This window comes from Panulirus ornatus, chromosome 34, assembly GCF_036320965.1.
Source record: "Panulirus ornatus isolate Po-2019 chromosome 34, ASM3632096v1, whole genome shotgun sequence".
Classification (NCBI taxonomy): Eukaryota; Metazoa; Arthropoda; class Malacostraca; order Decapoda; family Palinuridae; genus Panulirus; species Panulirus ornatus.
Window position 1 is genome coordinate 12828252 of NC_092257.1, and position 25747 is coordinate 12853998.

General features: G+C 45.5%; 1 protein-coding gene across 1 annotated transcript in view; it reads right to left on the reverse strand.

Moving 5' to 3' along the window:
• The window catches only part of LOC139759864 (uncharacterized protein C05D11.1-like), a 167303-nt gene that overhangs the window by 88308 nt on the left and 53248 nt on the right, over positions 1-25747 (reverse strand). Inside the window, exon 3 of the mRNA XM_071682381.1 lies at positions 24951-25085. The gene's annotated coding sequence lies outside the window, so the exon portion shown is untranslated. The remainder of the gene's footprint in view (positions 1-24950; positions 25086-25747) is intronic.

Genomic DNA, 25747 nt, shown 5'->3' on the forward strand with positions numbered 1-25747 from the left:
TGGTGTGAGGTGGTTTGATCGAGTAAGTAACGTAAGGGTAAGAGAGATGTGTGGAAATAAAAAGAGCGTGGTCGAGAGAGCAGAAGAGGGTGTTTTGAAATGGTTTGGGCACATGGAGAGAATGAGTGAGGAGAGATTGACCAAGAGGATATATGTGTCGGAGGTGGAGGGAACGAGGAGAAGAGGGAGACCAAATTGGAGGTGGAAAGATGGAGTGAAAAAGATTTTGTGTGATCGGGGCCTGAACATGCAGGAGGGTGAAAGGAGGGCAAGAAATAGAGTGAATTGGAGTCATGTGGTATACAGGGGTTGACGTGCTGTCAGTGGATTGAAGCAAGGCATGTGAAGCGTCTGGGGTAAACCATGGAAAGCTGTGTAGGTATGTATATTTGCGTGTCTGGACGTGTGTATGTACATGTGTATGGGGGGGGGGGGGGGGTTGGGCCATTTCTTTCGTCTGTTTCCTTGCGCTACCTCGCAAACGCGGGAGACAGCGACAAAGTATAAAAAAAAAAAAAAAAAAAAAAAATATATATATATATATATATATATATATATATATATATATATATATATATATATATATATATATATATATATATATATATCAGACCTGCCAGCGCCCAGAAAGCCTGCCACGTTCACAGGTTGGGACCACAGGTGGAAAAGTGTGGCAGTGGTGTTCGATGCGGGAGCTGCTGCCTCATGGAAATGGTGTCGAGGCTTAGGGCGTATAGCGACCCAGTAACAAGCGAAGCACGAGGGTACGACCCTTGAGCACGGGAGTGACGACCCTTCAAAACGACGGTACGACCCTTGAGCACAACGGCGCGTCGCTTAAAAATACAGCAGAACCCATGAGCACAACTAATGTATAACCCTTACATATGATAATATGGCTACGTCTACACACGTCCTCCATAAAATAAACGTTGTAGATAAGAACTTTCACAAAGTCTCCCACGAAAACACGGCCTTTTAAAACCAATCACGCAAGCGCGAATTTAAAACCTGTCTGTTTAACTCCATCCTAACCAAGCATTAAAGTCTATCATTCGTATGTAACACTTCTTTATTGCGCTATTTCATCTTAAACCCTTAAAAAATATGTCATTCAAATGCAAACCTTGAAAGTATGTCATTCAAACGTCTTATGCAATCTGTTATCATAACTCAGACTTTTAAATTCTCGTCAATTCAACGTGTTTTAAATGCCCGTCAAAACAACCGCGAACTTTTAAACTCCGTCAAATTGTTGCTACTATTTCATCCGCTTCATTTAACCGAGAAATTTCCGCCATTTATTTTAACGATGTCTCTCTTAAACTCTATCCTTTACAGGTTAACCTTTAAACACTTTTTCTGCAACCAAGCATAACCTGTACGCTCCATCACTGAAACTCAGGCCTATGAAATTCATCAAACTTCTTCATTTAAAGCGAAATTTTAAATCTCGTCAATGCAATTCCATTTAACTTGGCCGCTACTCATCCATGGCCGCCATTTAAACCCATTCATACGACGCTCTCATTCAAATTGATTTGGATTGTTTTCCTAATACTCCATTCATAAAATTCATTTAATAACTTCTCATTTAATTGTGATGTTGCTGCTTTCTGTAAGGACTTTGGTTACCTTTGAATGAAATTCTCATCTTTGTTATTTTTATTTACATTTCTGTCACGAATGAGTTACGTTGCGTGTTAAAAATACTATTATTTTTCCTTATTTAACGGAGATGAAATTTGTGTTGGTGGTTGGGGGGATTCTGGCTTCCGTAATTCTGAATGTGAATAAATATCGCTATTTTCAGTGCTGTATTAAGGGATGGAACTGAGAAATTAAATAAAAACAAACTGGAAATAGTCTTTGATCACTGGCTCACCGTATACACTAACCATAATACAACAGATTAATTCTTATGTCTTTTTGACAACAAATCGACAAAAACTATGCCTATTATATATACAAACAGTTTAATTATTAGTTGACAAACTGCTTATTAACATCCTCTAAGAAGCTCTCTTTAAGTTTATGTTAGCAGGACACTTGCTTGAGTCATCAGATCAAAACAATCATTGACGGAAATGTATCCAGGCCATGTCCAGGTGTTCCTCAAGGTCGACCAGCCTATTCTGCAACTGTTTTAACTAACCTATTACACAACATGATGAAAAAAGACTGAAAAGCTGCAGTCATGCGCCATAAACCGGTTTTACGCTCGTTCATTTAGGCTAGGTGTAATTTTTCAGATATGAGAGATTTTCTTATATCGACATTTAATCCTATATTCTTTTTGATTTTCATAGCATTCTCCATTCTCTGGGATTTAATAAAAAGTGAACTTCATTCTTTCATGGCCAGTATCTTACTGCTGGCAGAAAATAAAGAGAAATGCTAATAATCTGCTTTAGGGAACGTGGCGAAAATTACTTGTCACGATATGATAAATGAAAGGTCAAGATAGATTAGGTCGGCATATTGTTTCTTTTTTCAAAAGTATCAAATGAATATGAAGAGCTTAAACACCCCCTTCCCCCCTACACACACAAGTTAATAGACTAGTCTACCCATCCTATCGTCTCAACACACGTACAACTTTGAAATCACATATAAATGTGTAAAGTGAAAACACACACATTAATATCTCTTACCTCCGGACACCATGATATTCTTGAAGTTTCTTTTGACCCTGTATGTTGCGGTGTTATGTGATGAACTGTACATTCAATTTCCTACAACAGAGTTTCGGTTTCCTGTAACCTGATATGCAACATTCACTACACTAACCAATAAGAATCTATATCGACGTCTAGCAATACTGGGAAGGGAAGAAACACTGCAATTTGCAAGCCACATACCTTAAGGCAAACGTTTTTCCCCCGACTGAAGTGTTTAGGTACTTCATCTAGTAAGACAGGATACTCGCAACCTTCTACTATCATTTAATTGCCACAATTTTCATTTCCTAGTATAGTACTTAAATTTTACGCTAGGGGCGATGAGGTCGCTACCTATCGTCTGCTGCTTTGTTTACTTACTATCTACCACTGGCACTGCGAATCATCCACTTGACACATCATCCATCAACCATGACCATCGGCAGATATCATTCCCTGGACAGGAGCGGAGTCTCGATCATACAAAGTAATAAAAAAGGAGTTATTTTTGTCTTCGTTGCGTCATTTTATCTGTGAATTCATCGATATTCTTCAGAGAGAAATAATTGAACGCTTAGGAACATCCGTTTGTGTGGCGAAAATCTGAAAAACTAAGGAATTTTTGCTAAGATGTGAAGGGATGACCATCGCAGGTGATATGAAGCAAGGTGGGTCTCCGTCTTTGACTGTAAAATGTTGAATTGCATAAAACATTATGAAAAGAATAATATAAGAAACACGTAACCTGACCTTAAGTCCCTAACAGGGATCTTCATAGGCGATACATGAAAAGAACTTGGCAATGCTGTCTACAAAGAAAGAATACAGGTGAGCGCCCTGTCTCGATTAACAAAACAATTTTCTTTATTAACTTCGTTTTGATTAATTGCTCGGCTCTCAAAATTTCCTTACAGTAACATAGACTTATGTTATAAAACTCTGAGGTAAAATGCATTATATAATATGATGAATCTCTGACCCATCAGGGGCGACTGAAAAGTATAATGAATCTCCAATGATTCTCGGCGGAATCTAAAACTTTCAAATGTGTTTGCAGTTATTTCTCTGGGGAAACTTCAGGAAAGATATATTAACATGACTATGTGCAACACGGGAAGACGTTAGGTACTAATTTGAAAAGTGGTTTTAGTTCACTATAGTTTAAAGAAATTGTGTTGTAAATCTCAATGTCAACATGATAAGTTACCCCTATTACTTCTTTGAAAACCGTTTTCTTCAAACCAGTAATACTACTAAAGAAAACGCAATATTTATTGAGGGAACTCATCTAAAATGTACAGTCATAGGGCTCGGTTGTCAGCTCTAAGCCTTTTGTATCAAAACATGTGGGAAACTAATTATTGATAAGAATCATTCATCAAAATGGACAAAAACATATCTGTGGATTTCTATAATTCACAGAATTGTAACTATCAGTTTAAAGGAAGTTGTATTATGTTTGGCTAAAACCATCAAAATATTTTGAAGTTACGTTGGGGCAGGTCCGACAGAGTTGTGTCTAGCGTTGTATATTGTGAGGGGTATCCATCATAGAGTTATCACGATACAGAAAAAGAGAAAATTGTGTAGCAATCTATGGGGAACTCAATTATATATATCCTGCAACATTCTCACTGTAGACACTTCTTCATGCACCTTAAAGCTGAATGGAATAATTAACCTGCAGGTCTTATGACCAGCCGCTCTCCTCGCATCACTTACATACTGACAGACTTACAGACTCCATGTTGATTCCAGACAGACAGATAGACACCACACTGATGCCACAAACAGGAAAATAAGATGAAACCTTTTTTTTTTCAACAAGAAATTTTTACAAAAGACTTCACTTACTGGACGAGTTCAGGTAAGGTTTACCTTTTTGAATTACCTTGAATAAAACAATTAAAGAGAGACAAACTGGACACTACTAAAATAGTTAAGAAATAACTTGAAATGACTGATATGAATAAAAGTCGACACGAAATCTTGTCCAGAAAACTAGAAAAATACCCAAACTTTTAGCAACTTCAAAATTGGTGTAGAGAAATACGAAGCTTAATTAAAGGAACTGATTAATCTACGAATCATATCAGATTGAGAGAAAACTACAACACCAATAATAACTGAAATAAAATCTATTTGATACAGCCATACACACTGGGTCAGCCCTGGTCAGTGTTACCCTGAACTGCATTTACAAAATGAAAAATGATTCCGTTTTTTATATTCTTTATGTAAGTTAACTTATCACTTATTCCACAACAAGTTATAACCTAAAACCACAACTGATCAGAGTCGTGATATAACCAGAACGATAATGATGATCATGATGATGATAATGATGATGATGATGATGATCATGGTGATGGTGATGATGATAATGATGATAATGATGGTGATGATGATGATGATGGTGATGATGATGATGATGATGATGATGATGGTGATGCCCCCTCCCTCCCCTCCCCCGTTCCGTCCCGTTAGGCACAGGTACAAGGTGACCTTCAGTGCCTTGGCCTCCATAGTAGCCAGATTACAGCGAGATATGTGAACCCTGTCAGATGCCATGATGACACCAGCTCTCTCTCTCTCTCTCTCTCTCTCTCTCTCTCTCTCTCTCTCTCTCTCTCTCTCTCTCTCTCTCTCTCTCGTTGGGTAGGTAGGTCGCCAACGACCAATTAGCTCCGACTGGTACTAACTAACTACTCCGCCAGCACCTGGTTGACGTGCTGCGTAGTAGGGCAGCACATCAGTGGCTGTCGAGTTTCACTCATTTGGCTGACGTTGCTGTCTTTTCTCTCCCTCTCTCTCTCTGCCTGACCCACACCTGGGCTGCTACCATGCAGTCAACGCATAGCCTCTCCATCTCACACAAGACAACACGTAACGCACACGATTCGTTTTTCCTAAGTTTTGATTTTCCTGCGATGAGCACTACGCGTTGGCCCTACCTTTTAGGCCAAAACCTTGCCGGAAGTGCTCGTGCTGGAGGTGAAGATGACCTGTGACACAAACACTGGTGTCGAGATGTACTAATATGCATGACCTTTGACTCGTAAGAGCGTGACAATTCACATCTCTTGAGGCGAACAAGTTCACGCACTGACCTCATGTATTCCCACTGTGTAACCAGGTTTGACCTACTGACCTGTAGCTGGTGACCTGGCTCGAACTACTGACCTGTAGCCCAGGTTTTTCATGGGTAGCTGCAAACCATGGCTGACCAGCCAAGTGCATTTGTTTTCTGCCAAAAGGAGTTTTTTCTCCTTTTCAGATGGGGTTGAAAAGACCGCTTCTGGACGCCCAGTGCACATACAATGGTATCTTTAGAACCAGAGCTCTCTCTCTCTCTCTCTCTCTCTCTCTCTCTCTCTCTCTCTCTCTCTCTCTCTCTCTCTCTCTCTCTCTCTCTCTCCTTCTTCTTCTTAGAGACCCAAAGAGAAAGTGACAGAGGCTCTGTGGCTGTGAGGGAAGGGGGCTACTGCTGCCTCTGCGGAGGGGCAGATGGGAGGAGGGAAGGGAAGGAATATGAATACGGGGGGAGGGTGTGTGTGTGTGTGTGTGTGTGTGTGTGTGTGTGTGTGTGTGGTGTGGGGTAGGTTGGTAGGTAAGGAGAAACATTCGGGCGAGGAGGAACATGACACACACACATAGGGAGGAGGGAGAGGATGAGGAGGAGGAGGGCGGGAAGGGAAGGGTAGAACCTGAGTTCGAGTCGCGGGGAAGATTCAGGACCCAGAAGAGATCCCATCTGGATATCGTCATCGGTTCTCTATTGTTCCCCCGGACGAGTCCTACATTGTGGGCCGGGGCTCCCTCGACGGCACACACACACACACACAGCTGTCAAGTCCTACCACCACCAACACCACTACCACCGCCACATCCATCACCACCACCACATCCATCACCACAACCACATCCATCACCACAACCACATCCACTACCACAACCATATCCACTACCACTACCACATCCACTACCACCACCACATCCACTACCACCACCACATCCACTACCACGACCACAACCACGACCACATCCACGACCACATCCACTACCACGACCACATCCACGACCACATCCACTACCACGACCACATCCACTACCATGACCACATCCACTACCACGACCACATCCACTACCACGACCACATCCACTACCACGACCACATCCACTACCACGACCACCTCCACTACCACGACCACATGCACTAACATGACCACATCCACTACCACCACCACATCCACTACCACGACCACATCCACTACCACGACCACCTCCACTACCACCACCACATCCACTACCACGACCACAACCACGACCACATCCACGACCACATCCACTACCACAACCACATCCACTACCACGACCACATCCACTACCACTACCACATCCACTACCACCACCACATCCACTACCACGACCACAACCACGACCACATCCACGACCACATCCACTACCATGACCACATCCACTCTACCACCTGCACCTAAGAACCCACCTCATTCCCTGACAGACCCACCACTACTCACAATTCCACCTTGTGTGGGAAACCCACCATTGCACCTAGAAAACCGACTTACCTCCTTTAGAACCCACCACGAGCCCTCAGAACCCACCACTAACCCTCACAACCCACCATGACGACCTCTCAGAACCCACCATCAGCAACCAGGAAGGCACCCACCTGCCAGCTGTCGGAACCCCACTCCTGGCCTCTAGTCTCTGTGGAACCACAGACCCACCACGAACACCAGCCTTGCCCACCTAACCTCCCCACTCCCAGCAACACACCACTGAACTCGTGTGTTGTGTGCCCACTGATGGAAAGACATGTACTCAAAAATTCGGCTTGGGGGAATACAGAAACACATGATGAGTGAAATCTAAGAAATAGAACATATGAATCGCCAAACGATAAATCGAAGACGGACACTGAAATAGTGTGGTCATGGCTGGCAAGAAAGTGAATAGGATCTTCAAATTCTTCACTAATTTCAGCCATTCTGTTATCGCTGGAGCACAAAATGGCCGCCGTGGGCCCTGCCAACACTGGGCCGTCCGTAACAAAGTGTTAGAACAGCCTTCTCTCACGACTGATCATAGGTTGTATGATGTAGATTCCTTTCAACAGAATCTTATCACTTTTTAACCATTCCTGTCTCGCAGTCTTTATACTTTTCCCACCATCTTATTGAATCATAATGATTACAAATGATATAATGAAATGAAAGTAAATTAGACAATAAAGACTTGTCATTTGTATCACTTACCTGGTGGGCGAAATATTGCGTAGATTTATATAAAGACAAAATACGTACATACATAGAGACTAAGATTTTACCAATTATCTTACACATATACATATATCATTTTCCTTTCATTATTTTTCAACCTTTCCCTACGACTGTCCTAGCTCTCCCGTTCATCTTCGTCTTTATTAGTCTTTAAACAATGATAAAAATCCCACTTGGTCTATATATACCTCATGATATCGTATGATACATACAACTGGTGAATCTACTATGAGCGTTGAATACGAAAACGGGTCAAGAGGCCTCTGATGGTAGATTTTTGCAGTTTTGCTATCCGGATGCTGGTCGCGAACGCTCTGGACCCTGAAATGCGTCTTTCTAAAGACGGCTGAAGCCTGAGACTAAACGAATTCCAGTTGTAGGGAAAAATGTGGACTTCTATAGGAGAGAGAGAGAGAGAGAGAGAGAGAGAGAGAGAGAGAGAGAGAGAGAGAGAGAGAGAGAGAGAGAGAGAGAGAAAATACGTGACACGAGCGCGCTGACCTAACCCTTTGAACAAACGACCAGGTCAAAGGCCAAAAGGCTACCATGCACCGAGGGGTCGTACCGTCATGCGCAATAGTTTAGACGTCTTCTCCACCCTTGACATACCGTCGTGGGATGATAGCTTATGACGAAACAAAGTTACATCGTCTACTTACTCGTCCGTCTGTCCGTCCGTCCGTCTCCAGACGACAGACGGTGATGTCAACACACCTCGAACACCTCACAATAAAGACTTCACTTCTGCAAAGTCACTTTGCCGGCCAGCATTGCCCCAGTGACCTGACATTACCGGAGGGTTCCAATGATGAAACAATTGACATGACAATGCACAATGACTCCGAGACAAAGGGAAGCGTATTGACGAGACGAAGGTGGACGAAAATGCGACGTTTAGTCGGTGGTGGAGAATGCAAGCGCCACAGACGTATGCGAGTGACCCATGTGGGATGGAGGGAGGGATGGTGAGGACTGGGTAGAACCACACACTCGTGGATGTCCCCTCATCTACTACCTACGTAATCTACCCTACCGTCCTCCAACCCACTCATCGCTTCCACTTACATCATCCCACATCCACCTCAACGCGTCAGTACACTGGTAGACACACACAAACACACACACACACACACACAACGTCTAGTCTGTAATCACTCGTACGAGAGAGAAATCGTAAACAGGAGTTCAGTTCCCGGAGACTTTATTCTTGCAATTTTTCCCACCTTAACCCAAGCTGAAACAAGGACGTGTTTAGAAAAACATGTCCTTGTCATGGGTTGAAGAACACACACACACACACACACACACACACACACACATACACACACACACACACACACACACACATTTATATATAAAGAATGATATTCACATTTGCTATTATATAAATATATCTATCCGTGTAAGATAATATATGCAGGTATACCTGACACGATTGTAACTTTAGAGAGGATTTTGAGGAGATAAGGTCAGGGTTGAGGGAAGATAAGGTTAGGGTTCTGGGAGATAAGGTTAGAGTCAAAGGTGAGGAAGATAGGGTCAGGGTGAAGAAGATAAGGTTAGAGTTGAGGGAGATAAGGTCGGTGAGGGAGATACGGTCAGGGTTGAAGGAGATAAGGTCGGGGGTGAGGGAGATAAAGTCAGGGAGTGAGGGAGATAAGGTCAGGGAGTGAGGGAGATAAGGTCAGGGGTGAGGGAGATAAGGTCAGGGAGTGAGGGAGATAAGGTCAGGGGTGGAGATAAGGTCAGGGGTGAGGGAGATAAGGTCAGGGGTGAGGGAGATAAGGTCAGGGGTGAGGGAGATAAGGACAGGGAGTGAGGGAGATAAGGTCAGGGGTGGAGATAAGGTCAGGGGTGAGGGAGATAAGGTAAGGGAGATAAGGTCAGGATGGTGTATGATGCAAGCGACTGTGGGACACTAACATGCTTTCCGCGAGTCTGGTGAATACCTGGCGAAGTCTTCAGAGGATCTTCTACCTCCACAGTCCGGGCTGAGCCCTGGCTGTTGGGTCGGATCGCTGGTCGACCTGTTGCTCTTCTTTCCTTCTCCATTTCTATTCTTTATTTCCTGGCATTCCCTCCCTCAACGCACTCACAGTAAACCCCACCAACATACACGCACTTTCCCTCCCTCTTCACAACGATCTTCAACTCCCGCCAAAAACCTTTCCCTCCGAGCCGATAGTCGAGAGAGATCTTCGTGGTTCTTATCTTCAGCCAACCACTTGGGTATTGTGGTAGGGTGGGAACACTGTGGTGTGGTCAGGTCAACTGGGAAGATAAGGTGAAGAACGCTATCTAAACTGGTCATGATAAGAACCAGTGATATATTTTGAATGAATATGATTCTCTCTCTCTCTCTCTCTCTCTCTCTCTCTCTGAAAAATGAAATACGATGTCAGCTAATACTTAGATCACACACATCGCTGTGATTTACCTGCACATACACATATACACGTATATACATGTATATGTATATACGTGTATGTATATAACCCCCAGAATTCCTTGTATGGTACTTTCGGAGCCCTAAGGTTGCGCTACAATTAGTAGCAAGGAAATGATTGACCCCTTCGGAGTAAGAGTTTCTTGCACAAGATCATTGCGTCCATCAACAACAATGCTCCAGCCTCGCCTAAGGTGACACCCCCAACACACACACACACACACACACACACAGACACACACACACACACACTGTGTACCATCATGTGGACTGAGTCCGTCACCACGTATATATCTTTCTTATCAGTTTAGAGATACTCAAGGACACTTCTCTAAGAAAAATGTCCTCATGTTATCCTCGGCCTTATTCTCCTCAGCTCTAAGACTGTGCTACATTCAGCAGTAGGGGATACGATGGATTGCTTTGAAGCGAGAAGTGCCTTGACGAAGCTTCACTTTGTTACGTCAAAGGTGATTTTTCATCGGCGATGTAACCTCGAGCAGGCAAAGTCCGGTAACACATCGGTGGATGTTTTGGAAATGAAACGTTGGAGGGCAACATGTGGTGTGAGGTGGTTTGATCGAGTAAGAAATGAAAGGGTGAGAGAGATGTGTGGAAATAAAGAGAGTGTGGTTGGGAGAGCAGAAGAGGGTGTATTGAAATGGTTTGGACATATGGAGAAGATGAGTGAAGAAAGGTTGACAAAGAGGATGTATGTATCTGAAATGAAAGGTACGAGGAGAAAGGGGAGACCAAATTGGAGATGGAGGGATGGAATGAAAAAGATTTTGAGCAATCTGGCCTTAACATGCATGAGAGTGAATGGCATGCACGGGATAGAATGAATAGAAACAATGTGGTAGACTGGGGTCGATGTGTTATTAATGGACTGAATCAGAGCATGTGAAGCAGTTGAGGCAAACCATGGAAAGGTCTGTGGGGTCTGGATGTAGACCGGGAGCTGTGGTTTCGGTGCATTACACATGACAGCGAGAGAGTGGATGTTAGCGAATGCGGTCTGTCTTCTGTTTCTGGTGTCACCTCGCAAACGCGGGAAACGGCGATGAAGTATGAATATATATATATATATATGTGTGTGTGTGTGTGTGTGTGTGTGTGTGTGTGTGTGTGTGTGTGTATACAGGTGTTACCGGATTCCACCTTCCTTTTGTTAAACCAAGAGTGAAAAGTCATCTTTGGAGAAGCTGCAACAGTGGCTATTGACACACAGGAGTACTGTCGCGTCGAAGAACTTCTCACTGCAAAGGAGTCCACCATTACCCTGCTACTGGAAGTAACGCAACCTTGAGACTGCTTCTGGAAAATGGGCCCTTGAGTAAAAACAAGACCCTTTAGGGGTCCTGGGCTGAGTGTAAATGAATATACATCAATATATCTGGAATTTTCCCAAGACCAAAGAAAATGGGTCCTGGTCTTACCCAGGACCTTTCCAGGAGTCCCTGAACCTCCAAGGTTGCGCTACCTCCAGTATTAGGGAAACGATGTAGCCTTGCGTGAGGTAAATTGAGGAGATACACGAGTGGAGAATGAGGAGACTTATGAGTGAGAGGTATGAGAATGATGAGGGACGATGAGGAGGCAATCACTGCCTGTCCCTCATGCTTGCCCCGTGTGCCTGGGCAACAGTGCCTCCCTCACCCCCCACCCCCCTCAGGGAGGGGGAGGGGGAGGGGAGGGAGGAGGGGGGTGGGGCGCCTCTTACATGTAAATCAACTCACGTTATTCACGAAGCAAGATGCTGTTACGGACCTGAGTAAAAATATGAGATTTACTGTTGAACTGAAACTCACTCTCCCTCCTCTCCCCACCCCTCCTCCACACTCCAAGTCTACCTTCCCCATGGGGAGATGACCGGGGGGGAGGATGTGAGAGAGAGAGAGAGAGAGAGAGAGAGAGAGAGAGAGAGAGAGAGAGAGAGAGAGAGAGAGAGAGAGAGAGAAGATAAAAAAAGATAAACCCCGGGAGATGGACAGCTGTTGTTCGCGGATGATCTCCTTGCTTGGACAGTCGTGTGAGGAGTCACGTCTGCACTTCCGCGTCGTCCTGCTTAGCTAGTAAGTAGGAGAGGGGCGGGGGGGGGATGTTGGGGGCACACACACACACACACACACACCCTCCCTCTCTCTCTCTCTGCACACACACAAACACACACACATACACACACACACACACACACACACACACACACACACACACACACACACACACACACACACACACACACACACACATACACACAGCTCCGCCCGGCCAGCGAAGGCGTCACGTGTACTGGGGGAAGGGAGGGGGAGAGAGAGAGAGAGAGAGAGAGAGAGAGAGAGAGAGAGAGAGAGAGAGAGAGAGAGAGAGAGATCGGGCCGGCCGCTCGCTCGCTCTCCAGCAAAGGGTTGGGGGAAGGGGAATAGGAGGGGAGGGGCGGGGGGGAGGGGGTGGAGGGGAGACGACACAAGTAACCATAGTGGGTGGGGGGGGGGAGGCTGAGGGAGGGAGGGAGAGAGAGGGAGGGAGGAGTAGGTGGTGTGGAGGGAGTGAGGGAGTGAGGGAGTGAGGGAGGGAGGGATGGGTTTGGCCGGGCCGAGGTCGTCCGGTGCCAGTGTGATCCCGGCAGTCCGGTTCCCAGATCCAGTTTGGTGTGGGATGGATGGTACCGTCAGCTGCCTGGCGCCATTACTGTCGCCTGGGGTGTTGCTGCCGGGGCATAGACACACACACACACACACACACACACACACACACCCTAGCGATGTGATTCGGGGAGGGTCCCCACACACACACACACCCCCACACGAGCCACGCACTTCAGGCGGCGATCCTGGTGTGATGAGCGACTTAAGACCTTATCGATCACGTATGGCTTCAGATGCGTAACGTGTACGCATCTTCTCCTGCAAGGAAAACGAGATGGAGTCTCCTTCCCTTAAATACTTCTGTCCCCCTCCCTGCCCCACTCATCCCCATCTACGAGTGTCGCACACACACACACACACAAGATCAACACTCGAAAAATTCGCTGAAGAATTTCGCAATTTTGGTTTAGCCATCACCAGTGTGATGCAAGACCTCCACTCACTCATCCTATGAAAACATCGGGTGTGTCAAGATTGTCTGATATTCCTTTAAAAAAGAAGTTGGTTTGGGCACACGCGTCGGGGGACGTAAGTCCTGGTGTATAACTGAGAGGCCAAATGCCACTAGGTGCAATGCAAACGACCATTGGACACGCTGCATCGTGGACGAGGAGGGGAAGCACCAATGAGACACGTCCGTCCACAGAGACAATTTCAAGAGGTCTGCATTACATATATGTCAATGGTCACCCTTAACCTTTAAATCAACTGACTTACATAAAAGGAGACGTGTTATGTAGGCTTGAAAACAAGACACATATTTGAAGTTTTCGTAACAGTTACTTCAAATTCTATTACTTCTCGAGATACATGTGTATTGAGAGCATTACCATCAACTTTGATAAATCTAAAACTGAATGTAATCTTATGTAATTTAGGCCAACATGGATGTAATCATGTCAGCAGTATTTGGACATCTATATGAGTCAAAATAACTATGACAACAAGACATCGTACGTGAAATTCATCGCAAAACTCAAGGGGAGCAAAATGCCCCTCCGTCAGGCGCCCGTGGGGTGAGAGACGAACACTTAACTCTTCACACGGTATTATTCCCAGGAGAGGCCAAGGTCAACTACCCAAACAAAGTGTATCATGTTAGTAGATACTACTGGCGAAGGCGAGGCCGCCGGGAGACGCCGCCCGTCCCATCGGGACACCTGCGTCTCTTCTGCCAGAAGGACCTCAGCCACCACCATCCAGGGAGGCGCGTCTTTTGGAAGGGACCTTCGAATCGTCGGATCGTCCTACGTAGGAGAGTGCTGTTGTCGCCATTAATCTTCCTGTGTTTACCAGACTCTTTCTTGTCCTGCTGCCACCACACCCGACCCACCTGTCGTCGCGATATGACCCTAAGTTGTTTTTTTCCCCCCCCATGGCGCGTTGCATGATCCCCCACTACCTGATGTGGTGCGTCGCAGGACGAACACTTTGCTTGATCACGGATGCCCTTGCGTCAGTCATGATGATGAGGACCTGCCACACAGCCGTGCCCTCTTCCCTGAACAAAGGGACGACAACAAGAGTACGATGGTTAAGGGCGAAAACCCTAACAAGGACATGGTTACGAATCTGATTGAACTAACGAGTTCTAACCAGAAGGGCCCTCCTGTGGCGTGTCGGAGGGGAGCCACGCCCTGACTTGCGGCCCGTCCTGGCGCGGTGGCGGCAGGAGGTGGAGCAGCGCACATCCCCCCCTCGCCGCGCGGCGCCAGGCGCCAGGCCTAGCTGTTTATGTTGGGATCTGGTGTCGCTGCGTCTGGCGCTGAGTCGCAGGTGACCAGATCTGTGATGGACGCGCCGGCCTCCCGACACCAACAACACCGACCCCGGCGCCGCACACTCATCCTCCACACACCATTTTTATCTGCGATTGGACGATTTAATGTTTGTGTTTCGTGAGTCATGATGGTGTTGATGGCGTGGCCTTCGCCGTTGCCCGAGGGCGCCGTAACTCTACCTCGCTTACACGCCATAAGCAAGGGATCTATGCACGTCACTCAATATTCCTGCGACGCGGGAAATAATCCAAGTATTGATAACAAGGACTGTCCTCAGGGTTGCGTCATCCTCCACACACCAGTAGATGCTGTCGCACCACACGAGCCATCATGATTCTGGAAAAGAGATCTTCGCAGTATCTTATACATGTATCATTCTTCTTGTCCAGCCACACGAGACTAACAAGACAATATCTTTAACGTTTCCCAAGTTGAGGCTGGAGACCAGACGATGCTGCTGCTGCTTCAGGAGGAGAGGGCCGAATCTCAGGGTATTCTGGGTAGGTCTGGTTAAGGGCAAGAGTGTGGTATGGGTTAGGTCTGAAGAATGAATTTGTCCTGCTGCGTCAGGAGGGGACCATAACCAGGCCGGACCAACCAACCAAACCAACCAACCACCACCAACACCACGGACACTGCTGAGAGGAGGAGGAGGAGGAGGAGGAGGACGGGTTGTGGGAGGGGGAGACTTACATAACTCTCCTGTATCAGGCGTCACCTCAAGGCCCAGGCTACGCGCTTGTTCCTCGAGCAATCACCAGAATCTACACGCTATTGATCATCATAATAGTATTCTAATGCCTGCACATGTGTATGGGTAATGAGGACCTCGAGTGATGCCAGGATGATGAAAGCCTTTTGGGCGTCTCAGGCCTTCGCATGACGACCTTACGATTTCATGATGCGTCATGGGAAATGCTGTTCTTTCCTGAGATTACAGAAGGGAGGTCGCTTCTGAGGTTCTTGTAGTACCAGTTCCCTACAGCGTAGCCTGACTCTACTTTCCTTTTTTTCCTCGAGCTGCGGCAATTCTTAGCTCAGTAGCTTTCAGATGGTGGAAGTTCTTTCCCAAGTACCTTGTAGTCTTTCCCAAGTACCTTGTAGTCTTTCCCAAGTACCTTGTAGTCTTTCCCAAGTACCTTGTAGTCTCATTTTCTGTTTGTCGCTACGTCAATCTATCACTGGAAATCTTATTTCAGTGACAGTTTCCCCTGATGATTTGTCTAAGCCATATATGTAAACATGTTCAGATGTTGTTCAAGCTTCGGCTTTAGTGTCGTCAGCAAATTCAGAAATGCTGGTTCATAGACCTGATTATTGACAACTGTTACACACACACACACACACACACACACACACACACACACACACACACACGGATGTCTTTTATATAACAAATTTACGAAAATTCCACGTTAGATAGGCAGTGATAAGATCTGTTCATTTGAGGTTCGTTCTGACGGTCGCTTTCATCGGTTTCTTGTCCCTCCCCCTAAAAAAAAGATCGTAAAATTCTGTCCTAAACAACAGTTTCCATTGTTTCCCAGAGGACTGAAGCAGAGCTGAAGGCTAATATTCAAATACACATTTCACCTTTCTCAAATATTGAAATACACATTTCACCTTTCTCAAATATTGGAGTTATACATTTGCTATTTCTTAACTCCGCTTGGCCATTTTTCGCTCTGATAATGATGGATTAAATCCAATTTTTTTATTCATTTCCATCATCAAGATGACAGGTCATCTCGGCTCACTGACGCACAGGGATTGAACATTCATCATACACTGTATAATCTCGCTTTCGCACCGACTTTACCGTCTCATCCGAAATATCGACGTTTTCAGAGTTTGCGAGGAAGCGCCGCGAACACACGAAGAGGAAGCCGAATCCGCTCACACTCCAATCTCTAACTGTCATGCGTAATGCACCGAAACCACAGCTCCCTATCCCCACATCCAGGCCCCACACATCTTCCCATGGTTTCCTCCGGCCGCTTCATATATATATATATATATATATATATATATATATATATATATATATATATATATATATATATATATATATAAGCGTGTTGCGAAGTCTCTGTTCTCTCCCTCCCTCCCTGCCTCCTTCTCTCTCTCTCTCTCTCTCTCTCTCTCTCTCTCTCTCTCTCTCTCTCTCTCCCTGATGATGATGTATCTGACGAGCCTTAGCCTAGCCCTGGTCATTCACCCTTGGCTGTGGTCAGCCTGAGCCGACGGGACCAACAACAGCTGTGCTAAAATCAAGGTGTGGCCGCCCGCCTGTGGCCTCCTCATGATTCCAGTCCGCCTGTGGCCTCCTCATGATTCCAGTCCGCCTGTGGCCTCCTCATGATTCCAGTCCTGCTATTTTTGGGAGCTGATTGCGATGACCGTTATTTTCCAGCCTTCACCACACCTTCCTGAGGGTGTGTGTGTGTTTGTGTGTGTGTGTGTGTGTGTGTGTGTGTGTGTGTGTGTGTGTGTGCTCTCACTCTATCTATTTCTTATATGTTTAATGTAATCATTTCTAATCTGGTGTACTGCCATGTTCCCTGGTGTCTTGTTTTTGTTCTATATTGTCTAAAGACGATTTATTTTGGTGTATTGTTTTCGTACATGTGGTTTGTGTGGGATGTTCTGTGGTTTTGTGGTGGATCGCTGTTTTGTGTTCTTGTAGCGTGTGAGGTCATGTGTTACGGTGTGATCTTCAGTGCTGGGCTACTTTCCTTGTCAACTGTGATCTATTTCCGTTTCTTTTTTTCCCCCGTGTTTATAAAGTTTTTTGGGCTGAACGTCTTTCAAAAGTTATGTCTTTTGACTATATTGTGGTCTGTGCAGTTTACCAATCTATGGACTATCATTTTGGAAATGTGTATTGTTTTGTCAATTGTCTAATGCTCGTGTATATATATATATATATATATATATATATATATATATATATATATATATATATATATATATATATATATATATTGGTTTATCTACTCTTATATCTTTCGTAGTTTTCTGTAGTCTGCCCATATTTTTGAGTTCTGTATGATGTGAACCTCATTTGTGTTCCTTATTTCCTTTTAGATGTTCGTTCTCTTGTGGTTTCTTTGTCGTGTTCTTGTTTAATCTCTTTCTTTGTAGTGTTGCATGCTTTGTAGTTTTCTTTGATTTGTATCTTGTGTTCTATTGTGTCATGTGGTTTGTGTCTGTATTCCTGTACTAACCTGTTCATTGTCTTTCTGTGTCACGAAGTTCATTTTCTTAAACAGGATTGTCAACATATCTAAAAATTTCCCAGTTAGAGTAGTTGAAAGAAGTAATGGAGATAGGTTTAAGATACAGACTTCATAACTACTTTGTTTCGGGTCCAAGGCATATAGCGCCCCTCATAGTCACACTGACCATTGGCAGGTGATTCACTGTGAATTGGGTGTATATCTTCTAAAACTTTTAATCCACTGATCTGTGAGTTCCTGATACATGCCACTGTCACAAACAACCTCGAAAGGGACTCAGTGATGTGTTGCTCCTTCAGTTTCTATGTATTCCTATGTATTATCATACTTCACTTGTTTCTGAGATTTATGTTGAGTCGTTTTAGTTTATCATTTGATGTCATATATGTTGTAGTTGTCTGTGGTTTGTGGTGTTACCTGCTGGAGGACAGCACATAGGAAGAGAGGTTAAGAGAACACTAGATGACCAATAGCAAGGTTCTCTCTTTGAAGACCGTAATATGATCTTAGATTTCTCAATCTTACCAGCTACAGACATGGGAAAGTCAAAAGTATAAATGTTCTAGAAACAGGATAGTCGAAACCAAGGCCCCTGCTCATCCAGCACTCAAGTGAACAACACCCTCCTAAGACAAAGTTTAAGAAGGCGAACTGTGTAATATTACATATCATATACTGCCTCGGAAATTTTACAGGAAATTCCGGATTGGAAATGAGACCCAAGTGCCTCTGCAGAAGTCAACATCAGGATTATACTTTGATATCAAACTGACATTCCATAATCTCTTTCTTAAAGCTGTAGGTTTATGGGCCGTTTGAACAGTTTCATTCTAAGGGACATTTCAAGGAGGTACTCTCATTCGAAGATTAATATGATGAATAAGTAACGATCCGAGAAGATCACAATGGACGAGAGGAATAGATCACATTACAACATGTGAGGATGAAAACCCGAGGGTCGAGGTGGTGGTGGTGGCACATGAAACGAACAAGAAGTGTCAGAGTCCGGCATATTACCCCGACACCAAGGTCCTCCCGACACGTCGGCAATGTTACTACCGCGCGTCGTCGCCACCCCCTCCAGCTACGGTGGTGTGACCCTTGAACTGCGGTGGTGGGACCCTTGAACTGTGATGGTGTGGCCCCTTAAATTGAGGTGGTGTAACCCTTGAACTGCGGTGGTGTGGCCCCTTAAATTGAGGTGGTGTGACCCCTTAAACTGCGGTGATGTGACCTATGGACAACGACGGGATGACCCTTGAGCACCTCAGTCACCTCTGACATGACCCTGTTTGAGCTGAGGTAACAAAACGACCCATCGCGACATTTCCCTTCAAAAATTCCCCGCAAAGACATGCTGAAACTGATGGTAAACCAACCGAAAATTCGGCTTCAACTTGCACACCATCATACACATGGACAATATAGCTCCATGGTGGAACTTGAGCCTGAAACTGGGTGACATCCGTATCACCCACTTCGACAGATGTCCAGCGTGATTTACGTAGTGACCAGGACCTGATGGATGAGTGAACGGATGAACCACGATTTTCACCCAACTGCGTTTTTGATTTCCAACGACGGATCATTTGAACTCTGTATATCGCACCAACTCGCTTCTCGGTGGTATACGTAAAGATAGAGAGGACAACACCATCAACACCCAACTCAGACAACACACTAGGGTGTAGGGGGCATCAACACCCAACCCTGAGCATCAACAACACAACACCAAACACAAGAGAGGCCCCCTGAACATCATCAACACCCAACAAAGAGAACACGTCAGAGTTGGAGGGGGGAGGGGTGAGAGAGCATCAACACCCAACCCAGAGAGCACACCAGGGTCCACCTGGACTGATGCTATCAGTCCTCCTCCCCTGGTAAACTCGCATGACCCCTCGTGGAGACCTTGAGGAAGTCCAGAGCGTCCCCGAGACCTTGCTTCGACCTCCAGCGAGAGGGTTTCGTTCTTGCTTAGGGCGCCAACTGGCGTTTGGATGTTGGTAGGAGGAGGAAAGAAGGAGGAGGAGATGCAGTGGTCATCAACACGAAGAGGACTTCAAGAAGAAAAAAAAAAGGGAGGTGAAGAGAGGCACTAAAGATAAGGATAGTCATGTCGAGGAATAATAAGATGTTCCATGGAGATAAGAGACAGGGAGATCAACGCAGGAGTTCAGCTGAAGACGAAAGGATCAGACTTTACGAGAAGATAAGGACAATGAAAGCCAGTGAGTGACGACAGAAATGAAGAAAACAGTGGTATTATCAAAGGCCATAAAGCAAGAGAGTGACAGAAGAAAGAGAAGAAGCGAATGGGTCACCTGACAACATAAAAAAGGTTCAGAAAAGAGATCAGCGAGATGACTCAGTACCTGAGTAGAGGCCTCGATGACTAGGAATGCTGGGAACGAATAAAAAGCAGTGTTTATAAGGCTTTGTTCCTCTGGAATGCCGAGGCTGGTGATTGGCGGCCCTGTCAACCTGGTTATCAGCGTTTGACTTCACACTGACATCTACAGTGAACACATCAGAAAGTCCAGGGCATCACGCGAGAGGTCGTGAGCTTCGCCGGTGAGGCAAACTCATCCTTGAAAACCTTACCCTTGACGTCAGGGGTCTTCTTCATGCCCTTGACGAAAGGGGTAAACATGAAGGCTTTTTACATCCTCAGGAACAGCAGAGGTGTATCATCGCTTAGAAATAGTACCTATTTATTCTCCTGTTCAGGAAAGTGACTAGATCCAAATTACATTCAGGAAGGGATGGGAGGAAGAAGAGAAGGGAAGATCATTGTCGATAATGCCCAACGTGCAGCCTTGATATGGGTGGAACTGTGTCCACAGAGCCAAAAGGAAATGTCCTATGGATGACGCAAGAGAAAGGCTGTCTTGAAGACAAGGTTGGCATAAAGGAAGGTACAGCGACGATGAAAGACAAAGACAGGGACTTTAAAGAGTCTCCTGACGGAGGGGAGAGCGAAGTGAGGCATCGATGCAAAACATAATTGGGGAACTGAAGGAAGTCGCAAAGGAAAGCAGAGTAAGAAGGATAGACACAGATGAAGAAGAAGAAGATGAAGAAGAGAGCTACCAAAAGAAGATTCAGTAAAGTAGTAGAATGAGGAAGAACAAAGCTAGGAGACAGAGAAGACGACGACGAAGAAGAAGAGGAAGAGGAATAAGAGGAGGGGTTCTTGGGAGGGGAGTGGAGGGGGAGGCACAAGCACAACCAGTGGTGGGGAGCCAAGTGAAGGTCCGCCGACCCAGCTCATCAGCATCATGAGTCAGGGACCTGTGGCGCCTCTCCTACTCGAGTTGGACGACCTGGACCTCTCTCTCTCTCTCTCTCTCTCTCTCTCTCTCTCTCTCTCTCTCTCTCTCTCTCTCTCTCTCTCTCATCGCCTCCTCTCCATTAGTCTTCACTCTTTTTGGATAACGCTGCTGATGTCGCAAGCAGGAGGGAGGCAGGGAATTTGCATAGCAGTTGCTTTTGCCTTTGAGTTTAGAATCGCAATCACAACACTCGGTCAGATGAATTCATATTTCATCCAGTAAACACCACAAGTTTCCGTCCAGTTAAGAATTATCTGTTGGCCTAGGATGGTCTAGTGATGGTGTTAGGTTTGACGGACCTGAAGACAGACCCATATTTAGGGTTTGATAAAAGAGACCACAGGTCGACAATGGTCTGTTGTACTGGGGTCATGTGTGTCTAGTGTCTGTGTCGACGATGGTTTGCTGTGTCAAGGTGGAGACGAGGTCAACCACTCGTCCCTCACAGCTTTCGGTGGGCTTGTCATACGCCAGTTCATGCACACTAACGCTACTCATTAGTGTAAAGGTAATTCGGTTCTGTCAGAGGTCGGTCATTCGTGTGTACGAGGTCATTTATTAGTGTGAGAGGTCATTCAGTAGTTTGAGAGGTCATTCAGTAATTTGAAAGGTCATTAAGTAGTTTGGGAGGTCATGCAGTAGTTTGAGAGATTATTAAGTAGTTTCAGAGGTCATTCAATAGTATCAGAGGCCATTTAGTTGTGGGTTGGGGTCACTTAGAACCGTTGAAGTCATTTAATAGGATGAGAGCAGGAGTTTGGAGGTCATTCAGCAGTGTGACGGTCATTTGGTAGTGCGAGAGGTCATTCAGTAGTGTGGGGGTCATACAGTAGTGTGGGGGTCATACAGTAGTGTGGGGGTCATACAGTAGTGTGGGGGTCATGCAGTAGTGTGGGGGTCATACAGTAGTGTGGGGGTCATACAGTAGTGTGGGGGTCATGCAGTAGTGTGGGGGTCATACAGTAGTGTGGGGATCATACAGTAGTGTGGGGGCAATCAGCACTGAGGAAGTCATATAGTACTGTGAGGTCATTCAGTAGTGAGGAAGTCAGGCAGTGATGTGAGGTCATTCACTCGTGTGGAGGTCATATGGCACTGTGAGGTCATTCAGTTGTGTTAAAGTCTTTCAGTTAACAAATACCTGAAGGTCTGTACCCTGCAAGTAACAATGACAATTGTGTTCACTCCCACCTAAGACCTCTACAATTCCTGTGAATAAGTTGCTTTAAGAACCCTGTGGCTGGCCAGGTTAATGAACCATTTTCTCCTTAAGCAAGTCACCGCAGGGGAACCGAGATCGAACCCTGGAGGTGGTGAGGTCATAAGTACCCACTGATCCCAGTGACTCAAGTAGGAAAGATCTGGTCACAGTGAGAAAGATTTGACGAAGGAGGTCCTCCTCCTTCAGGAACGGTGTCCTTCGACATTGTTTAATTTGTAAAACTGTTATACTCGTCTCTACCTTGCCCTCTTTCGACCTCTCTCTAGGGAAAGAGAGAGAGGAGGGGGTTGATGTCCATAAGGTTCATTTTTCTCAAAGATATCGACTGATTCAGTGTCACTGGATTTTGAAGAAGACTTGTATGATGTCGTGTGGGACGAGGGGCAGCGACGTGTACAGTTCGTGTGGCAATGGTTCACATATCAAGGTTGGCTTTCGCTACTGAAGCAAACAAAATTGATTAGGTTTGTGAGTCTCACTGATTCGGCACAACCTTCTTCCCTGCCTTGCTATGTGAGACATTAAACTTGCTCTCATAAACTTTATTCTTAGATTTATTCTGTGAGTTTGTGACATCTTCCATCATCACAAACAGCCTCGAAAGGACGTAGTGGTCTGTTGTCCTTTGAATTCTTTTGTGTTCCTTTGTACTATGAGGACATCCACGGCATGAGCTTGAGTGATCTCCCTTTCAAGTAACTCAAAGTAACTCTGTAGGCTGCAGTCACCCGCTCATGACCCTCCTCGCTGGGACATCCGCCAACATCACTACCGAAGAGTACATGATAATCTTCCCATCTCCATATTGTTGACGTTTTAAAACAACACAGAGTACAAAAAGAAAAAAAAAATCTACCTGGGCGTTTAATATCCCCGATAGCGATGTCGCCAGTCGGGTTTCGATTTTCTAAATGTCAAGGTGACTGACTGGACTACTCCAACGTTGCTGGGTCAACACAGGTGTGGTGGCAGGTCGAGCAGCGATCACAACTTCTGAAAAGTTCGAGGACAATGTCACTCTCACTCATGGCCATGATATCGGGGCAAGCATTTACTCCCTTGCGGGAACTCATCACCGCCGAAATGGAATCCGACACCATTCGTGACAGCCAACCATTTTCCAGCCCCAAAAGATCACTTATACTATCAACTAAACGAACTCAACAAGTAAATCACCACTTGACAGTTTCCTCGCCATTTTAATGGATCAAGCTTAACCATCAATTACCTTTCTGATCACGACGGGATTGAGGGAAAACGAGAGTCGTTTAAGATGGTCTCATTTCCCCTCCGCTGTTCTTTGGTCACCGCCACCACCGCTACCCCACACCAGCGGTAGTGGACGGTTCACTGTGGTGGGACGAGGCCTTGATGGCATGAGTTGCGACGCCTCCTCTGGAGCAGAAGATATCCTCCTCCTCCATACCAACGATATATCCAAAGATGGACGCCCTTGTAGGCTGGAGGGTGAAGTACTCCCTCCGAGAGGACCTCGCTGAGAACTAAAAATCTCGAGAAAAACAGGAACAGCGTCATAAAGTTTGCAGGGGAAGGGAAGCGGACATCAGAGCGTGGTGTGTACGACGCTCTGGCTGACCAGAGAGAGGAAGGAGGGTTTGCGTAGTATGGCTCTCAGTCCCTAGATATTCCCCATCACTGAGGGAATAACAGCTTGATACCAAATACCACACGCACCTGAAGGAGAATCTATGGTACCATCTTGCATATTACTCGTTCAATTGATGTCTAAATCTTCACACAGGATCCTCAAGGTAGATCTGCCGTTGGCTTTACTGGCTCTCGACTGCCAGTGGTTATTGAGCCGGAGTCTATGTACCACACATTTCAAACAAGCATCACTAATATGAAGCGTCTGTTAGATGTTGTGTTTTAATGCTAATCTTCAGGATCTAATTGTACAGGAGACTCAGATTTAAGATGATGATTAACGTTTGATAATGGAAAACTTTGTGTTACGAAGATGATGCGTTTAGTAATAACGTGACAATGTTATTATATGATTTTGGAATGATACTGTCCTTACTCCATCCACTCAACTACAAATAACCATGAAATTGAAGACATTCTATCCATAACAATTTTCATATAAAGGGTTAGTTACCCCTACAAAGATAAGATTTTTATCGGCAGTTTTCTGCTACTACTGTTCATTAAGGAGAACGGGAAGTGGAGACCTGAGATATATCGACATTAACTTCGTCAGTAGCAACGATACCGCGCCATAGTTACGTCAAAGTCACACACACCGACAGAGGGCGTCGTAATCAACTGGTTTAAGAAAGAAAATGAAGATACCTGGAGGGGCCGACAGGCGCCTGCTGCCAGTCGTCCGGTTGAGAGTATCGTACAGCTAGGGGAGTAGGAGAGGTCTACATGGTGTCGGTGTAGTCTTCGGTCTCACACTGTCATACTGGACCACACAACAAAAACCTGAAACAATATATAGAGAGAAATTAAGTTGTTAGATCTTTGAGGTATGTGAGACTCCATATAGTATACATATTTCATTCAACACGTAAGTGAACCTAATCTCTGTTCTGTATTTGATTATCTTAATCACCTGGCTCGCACAGCTAGATTGTTATTAACAGAGGATAATCTTTACTTCATTTCCCGAGACAAAAAGAAGAAAGAGGGATGTATGAAGAAATTGTACGGTGGTAAATAAAAGTCCGGCACACGCTTGGTCGAAGCTGCACCGAACCTTCTATCTCGAAAAACAGAAGCAGAGCTTGGGGAAACGCTTGGTCGAAGCTGTACCGACTCTTCTGTCTCGAAACGTGGAGATAATGCATGGGTTACTCCTGGTCGAAACTGTATCGACTCTTCTGCCTCGAAAGGCAGAGACGGAAGGTTGGGGAAACGCATGGTACGAAGCTGGAGGCAACGGAGGAAGACGGGGAGGTAAACATTAAGCATGGTGATCCAGTGGACCAGGTGGGTGTGAAGGTCACCCTCGTAGCTGCGTCTGCTACCGGGAGTTACTTACTATGTTACCAGAGGCTTCGAACCTCCTCACACGCGAGCCGAACTTGTCCTCTTGTGGCGAGTCTATGAATGATGAAGCAGAGCAAAGTTGGGAGTCTTGTTTC